This window comes from Microtus ochrogaster, chromosome 22 (genome assembly GCF_000317375.1).
Source record: "Microtus ochrogaster isolate Prairie Vole_2 chromosome 22, MicOch1.0, whole genome shotgun sequence".
NCBI classification, from domain to species: domain Eukaryota; kingdom Metazoa; phylum Chordata; class Mammalia; order Rodentia; family Cricetidae; genus Microtus; species Microtus ochrogaster.
Genome location: NC_022023.1, coordinates 25,691,323 through 25,698,759, shown reverse-complemented (window position 1 = coordinate 25,698,759; position 7,437 = coordinate 25,691,323). Strand labels below are relative to the sequence as shown.

General features: G+C 34.4%; 1 protein-coding gene across 5 annotated transcripts in view; it reads right to left on the bottom strand.

The window, feature by feature from the left end:
- Mef2a (myocyte enhancer factor 2A) overlaps positions 1-7,437 on the bottom strand; it is a 120,655-nt gene that overhangs the window by 93,370 nt on the left and 19,848 nt on the right. For 4 of the 5 annotated variants that reach the window (XM_013350225.2, XM_013350224.2, XM_013350223.2 and 1 more), the window contains exon 2: positions 1,597-1,646. The exons of the other annotated variant lie outside the window; for it this stretch is intronic. The gene's annotated coding sequence lies outside the window, so the exon portion shown is untranslated. The remainder of the gene's footprint in view (positions 1-1,596; positions 1,647-7,437) is intronic. 5 annotated transcript variants of the gene reach the window in all.

The window sequence follows — 7,437 nt, the reverse complement described above, 5'->3', positions numbered from 1 at the left end:
GAGTGCTGGGATTAAAGGCGTGCGCCACCACCGCCCGACTAGCATATGTATCTTTAAAGCATTTCCCATTTAATAAATATTTTAGTATTTCCTAAGCAAGTCTTAATTCAAATATAGCCCATTGAGCCACAGAAATCTAAGACACACTACCCTGCAAGGAAGCAGCAGAGCACTGAATGTAACTTGAAGAAGACGTCATGGTAATGGCTAAAGTCACACAGCCATCACCAAGTAAATGGACACAAGAATGACTACATTCCTACAGGAGGTTCATATCACTTTGTTCTGAGCAGTCAGTAAACAAAATACATGAGAGAATCTACATTCAAAGATTACAACTACCCAGAGTTTATACTCAAATGAGAATTGGACTTTATTATTATAACACCACTGCATGTAAGAAACTTTTAGACTGAAGGATATTTTGCTTCAGTTGGAATAATAAGCATTTCCTTTCTAGTTTCTTAGATCACTAGCTATCACTGAATGAGCTGTTCTGCAGTTAGGATATAAGGCTGTATATATTAATATATAACCATAAGAAACTGATATGCCTGTAACATAAAAACCAATTCTTTCTGACATTTAAGTATTCAAAAAAATAAACCTTTTGTTAAACATCAAAGTATTCTCATTAAGATGGGGGTCTCATTATGTAGACAATACTGTCAAGGATCTTCTGATTCTCTTGCCTCAGTTTCTCTAGTGGTAGACTTAAGGTGTGCTACTATGCCTAACAGCAAAAGTGCCCTCGAAATGACAAAGAAAAAAAAAACAGTAATAAAAGCAAAGAAAAAAAAAAGCCTCACTTTAAACAAACCTTCCCCCAAAACTTAACTAATGTGACTACCCTGATCCACATTAGTTCAATCCCTGATTAAATGTTTCAAAATTACTTATTATTAAATAATCTAGTATTAACATAATTTATGTTTCTCCTACCTTAAATAAAAAGTGAAATTCAAGCGAGGTTTTACTCAGGAGAACATCTAAGGACCACATTTTGCTATCTATTCTAAGCACTAGCCTAGACCAACACAATCAAAATAGCTTAATCAATAACTGTAAACATGGGCTCATGAAGGCAACAACTTCAAAGCCACACAAAACACTCAATCCTCTAAACATCCCCTAAAATGTGTTCTATTTTTCTCTCTGATCTTCACTTCTTCTGAGGCATGGCTAGACTTCCTTTTTTTTTTACTTGAAAAATTTTCTTAGGTTATTTATTTCATGTACTCTAACCTTATTTTTTCCTATTTATTACCACAGAACTGAAGACTAGTATTTTCAAATGAAAATTAATATATTAATTAACATTTTACATGAAGTAGATTAGATAAAAAGTTTAAGGTAATCTTAGGAAGGCCAGATAAAATTTAAGAAAATTTGACAATATATGTTTAATATTACACATTCCAATGAGACCTTACAAATTTCCATAATAGATTTAAGATAATCCCGCAAGGTAAACTCTAAAATTACTGCCATCCAAGGTTACAAAAATAGCTTGATTTTTAGTAAACATTTCACTATGGTTACATTTCATAATATGGTACAAGGAAAAGTATCTTATTAGACATCAAAAGCTCTTACATTTGATCCTTGCAGAAAATTCTTTGTTCCTTTTCCACAAGATGCAATTCCTTAAGGAAGAAAAAAGGAAAAAGAAAGAAACTGGGTTATTATTCTTGACTCTTAGAAAATCAAACATGTTTTATTATTATAAAATATTCGATACCAGTCTTGGTAGTTAACTCCCTAAATACTTACTAATGATGCAAAGCTCAACTGCCAAAGGGCATTTGTTTTACTTAAATAAAATGCCAGCCAGTAAAGTGTGTCTAATGTCACACCCATTTTTTTCAGGAAAAATTGCTTAAATGCTCATTAATAATTGTCGTATGTGATTCAAAACTTAACTTTTAGGCCCTATCTTCCTATTCTCTATATCATATGGCACCCCAATAGTAACTGCACTGTGTATACAACATACTGAACTCATTAACTGCAATAAAAAATAATAAACTAGTTTAAAAGAATTCAAATGCTAAAAAGAAAATGCATGAGAGGCAATGATTTGCATTATACTAACATGTATCTGTGCTCCAATATATGATGTGTACCTACACTTTCACTGGTTAGCTTCTGAAGTAATTTTAAAAAAATAAGATAATGAATACATATGGACAAAAATGAATAGAAAATACCACTTTCAACAATTTAGCTCAATTAAAAAACCACACAATGTATCACATACATAACGAACACTGTGGTCTTGACCTTGCCTAGAGACAGTAACAAGTCATTTGGGTAAAAGGAAAAAAACAGTTAAATCATATAGTGGCGTTAACACAATGATACAGAAAGTGTATGCTTGGGTAATTCAAATGATTCCCAAGTCTATCTACTTTAAATAATGAAATGCATCATGTTTCTGCAGAAATCAAATTTTAAGAATCTAACCCAGGCATTTTATTTGTTGTGAGGTCATAATTTTTGTTTCTATTCTAAAAGGGGCACACCCTTTAAATGAATCACACAAACTGCCAAATAATCTTTTTATATTAGCAAATTAAATATTAAACACTCAGGGATTAAAAGACACACAAAGAATTCTCTTTTCCTAGGCAAAGGTAGAAAGAAGCCTGCTGTAAAATGATACTTTGGGCTTTTAACCTAATTTTATTAAAATACAGAAAATAAATAAATTAGTATCTGTTTTGTGTGTCATAGGGGAAATAAAGGTTTAACAATGTCTTTCAAGGTAGGTAACTGATTAAATGGAAAATATACTTCATATGTCCATTAACCTTTGCTCCTCAAATTTATAGATAAACTGTTCTTCTTCATGTTTTGATTATCTTCTCAAATAATTTCATAAGATAACATTAAGAACCAAGTTTTCATATTTTTTATAATGATCTATAATGAAACACACTAAAATATCTAACCGACCCCCAAACTCACTGCCTCATCTAGCTGAGAATAAGATAGCCTGCACTTTCTGTAATTGCTAGCCTTATTTCCCTAGTATCCATTTACCTAATAAATGTTCAGATCAATGATACCATCAGCCAGGCCATCCCCAGGAAAGAAAGCCATCACAATTATCATCACTTCAAATGAGTAAAAATATCATAGTTTTGCAAGCATAAACTTATTATACTGTTATACTGATATGCTTTTTGTTTTTTGGTTTGGTTTGGTTTTGGTTTTTCAAAACAAGGATTCTCTGTGTAAGTCTTCTGGCTGTCCTGGAACTCTCTGTTGTAGACCAGGCTGGCCTCACAGAGATCCACCTGCCTCTGCCTTCTGAATGCTAGGATTAAAGGCATGCAACAACAACACCTGACTACTGATAGGCATTTTAAAAGATCTATGTACACAACTCATTTTTGTCTTCAGCAGCTAGTCAATATCTGGCACATAATTCAAAACATTCAGAATTTATTTAACGAGATTATGATATATTCCACACATTTTCTAAGTTCGAAGGATATATTCTCACCTTTCTCACCTTAAATCCTAGTGAGAAAGAACTTAACACAGATAAGAAATAAATGTGGCAGGTTAACAGAAAACCACTGATAAGAAAATGATTAACAGGGAGGGAACTGAAATTACAGAGAAGATGTTCAGGGAAGGCCTAATACAACACTACAACGCCGTAAGTGTTACAAAGAAACAGTTATATATTAACTGATAAAAGTCCAAAAATTCATCACTGTCCTATTTTTTATCCTCAAGAGGAAATGAAATTATAAAGAAGCAACTTCTAGCTGGGAAGTGGTGGCACACAGTTTTAATCTCAGCACTTGGGAGGCAGAGGCAGGCGGATCTCTGTGAGCTCAAGGCCAACCTGGTCTACAAGAGCTAGTTTCAGAATAGGCTTCAAAGCTACAGAGAAACCCTGTCTAGAAAAACCAAACAAAAAACAAAAAAAAACCTAACTTCTAAAGTCATACTGATGTGGGAGTCCCCTCTGTGTGCTGTGATTATCAAACTTAAGTGGGGGGGACGGGACTGAATGCTGGGAGAAGGAAGGCCAAGAGTGAGACGCCACTGAGCTGCCAGAGACAGAAGACATGCTGAATCTTTGCTGGTAAGCCACTGCCATGTGGCAATATACAGATTAATAGAAATGGGTTAAATTAATATAAGAATTAGCCAATAAGAAGCTAGAGCTAATGGGCCAAGCAGTGATTTAATGAATAGTTTCTGTGTGATTATTTTGGGGCTAAGCAGACAGGAACGACTAGGCAGCCCCCAGCAACTGTCATACAACTAGTAAAGTGGTGAAGCCAGGTGAACATACAGGGACCATTCCAACTGACATGTAAAACCACTGATGTGGGATGTCATGTATATGTGTTGCTTTTACTACTGGTTGATAAATAAAGCTGTTTAAGCCAATGGCTTAGCAGAGTAAAGCCTGGCAGGAAATCCAAGCAGAGATACATAGAGAGAGTAGGTGAAGTCAGGGAGAAGACAGCCAGCCAGCCGCTGAGGAAACAAGACATGTAGAAAATGATGTAAGGACAAAACCATGTGGCAATACACAGACTAATAGAAATGGGTTAATTTAAAATGTAAGAGCTGGTTAGAAATACACCTGAACCATTGGCCAAACAGTGTTGTAATTAATAGTTTCTGTGTGATTACTCAAGTCTGGGCAGCAAGGAAATGAAAATGCAGTCTCCATCTGCTAACCACATCATAGTTAATGCCTTAGCTGAATAAGCAAGTGAGAACTTTTAAGTTATACAAGACAACATAGGCTAATAACATGAAAAGGAATGACACCATGATATAATAATTTTATGGTTGGGGGTCACAACATGAGGAACTGAATTAAAGGGCCACAGCATTAGGAAGGTTGAGAACCACTAAGCTAGAGTGATAATGATCTTTTTATGATAATAAGATGGCTGGTCACTGGGGGGAAGGGAGGAGTCCTAAAATAGCTTAAAGGTTCTCCAAATAAGTCCAAATCATGATAATCTTAAAATATACTCCAACTTGATTTTCTCCCATCTTATCAATGACTGAATAGAAAAAGGCTAAAGGATGAGTTGGTCACCATCAGCTAAAAATGCAATAAATCATACCTAAGTGTAGTAGTATTTCATCTGTATTTTAATAAAGCTTGCCCGAAGATCAGAAAAGTAAAACCACCACATTGGCCAGCCTTATAGACAAGGCAACCACGACATGCACTTTTAATCCCAGTAGCCACAGTAGCTTGCCACAGAAAGCAGGCAGTAGTGGTACATGCCCTTAATCCCAGAACTAGAGATGACAAAGCGGGAGGAGACAATTCTCAGGCTGTCTCATTCTGAGATTCTTGGAGGCAGGATCACCATTTCAGACTGAGGTAGAAGCAAGAGCCAGTGACTGGCTGCTTTGCTTTTCTGATCTTCAGGTTGAACCCCAATATCTGTGTCTGAGTTTTTATTAATCGTGCTTCCCTCAAAAACCCCAAAGGGCAGCATGATGGAAATAGTTACACTAGGAGTCTGGAGGATAGCAGGACCAGAGAGTTCCCGATACCTATCCACATACCGTGCCCTCTGCATCTTCTCTCTCTGGCAGTTTATCTGTATTCTCTGCAGTATTCTTCATAATACCCATCACAGACTAGCACTCAATTCAAATATTCAAAACCACAAGTATTTTGAGCACTGACATGACTCCAGAAGCAAAAATCCCATACCTAGTCTTCACATAAGAGGCTAAAGTAATAACACTGGCGTACTCAAAATATTGCACATAAAATTACCTTCCAGCTATGTAAGGTATGTATCAAACATCACTGACTTCTATGTTCAAACCGCATCTCCTTCCCTAAGATATTGACTTACATTCATACAAGTATTAGGAAAGTTTCAAAAGTCTAAAATCAGAAATACTTGAGCCAAAGCTTTTCATATAAAAAATATTCACATGTACAACAGGTCAACAACAACAACAACAAAAGTACCCCTGAGTTCTGTTGGCTGCTCCAACAATAAATCAAACCTGTGATGACGCTTTGATAACCCATGCTTTTAGGGAGTTGTTCAGAAATAAAAAACATAATCTGGAACTTGGAGCAAGCACCTAAACTGGGGCTTAAATAGGACTGAGCCTGCAGTGTATGAGATAGATTATCAGAAAAGAACTTAATTAGGTCATCCACGTGGCTTCCACTGGAGAAGGAGATTTCAGGAGATGTACTGTTACCAGGAATAAAAGGACATTTTATATTACTTTATATTAGTATCAGCTTTTTTTTCTTTTCTTTTCTATTTTTTTTTTTTTTGGTTTTTCAAGACAGGATTTCTCTGTAGCTTGCATTACAGAATCAAACAAGACGTAGATAAATCAATTATACTCCAAGATTCAAAATTCTTAACAACAGTACATTAGTAGTTAGAAAACTCAGTAAAGACATCTAACCCATGAATAATGTTATCATCCAACTTAAGATTAATTGAACACTACAATCAACCATGTTTTAAAAAAGGAAGTATTCAAGTACATATGTTTCCTGATACATTCAACACAAACATACATACAACTGTAAATTTGGAAGGACTGAACTCCTACAAAAAATGTTTTCTGAACACAAAAAAAAATAAAATTAAATTAATAATAAAAAGTCACTTGGAATTTTCCAAATATTTATAAGTATATAAGTCAAAGAATCCTAAAGAAAAAAATTAAGAGATAACTAAACTATCAGATTACAAAGTAAAGCTAAAGACACTTGAAAACTTATAACTCCTGAGTGCTAATGTTAGAAAAGAAAAAAAGGTTTGCCATTAGTATTCAGAGTTCTCACCATATGCTAAGAAAAACAAGGTATTAAACTTAAATCAGAAGTAAAGGAATGGTATGTTGAAACCACTGACTACACGAAGACAAATACACATCAGAGTAAAAAGGTGACTGGTTCTTTGAAAACTCCTATCTAGACTAATTAGTAAGAAAAAAAGAGACAAACTACTATTAGAATTTTTTTGAAAAAGTTATTGCTACAAATTCTTCAAACATGAAAAGTATATTAGGAACAATTATTGGTATCAATAAATTTGATAATTTAAAAGAAGTAGAGAAAATTTCTTGAAACATATAGATTATCACAGCAGACACCAAACAAACTATATTAATAACCTCAGGTCTAATAAAAACTGAAATCATAATCAAAAGGCTTTCACCTCAGAGAAAATTCCAGGTTCAAACAGGCCCAGTAAATTCATTCATGAAATCTTTAAACATCTAACCATTTTAATGCTAGTCTTATAAAATCTTTCTTAGGAAAGAAATAGGAAATAGATCCTTAATATGGTGTACAGCAGCATAAATATCCTCATAGAAAAATGAAGCAGAGAGACAGAAGGAAAAAAAGCTATATAGTAATAATTATTGATGTGTGTGTATATGTGTGTGTGT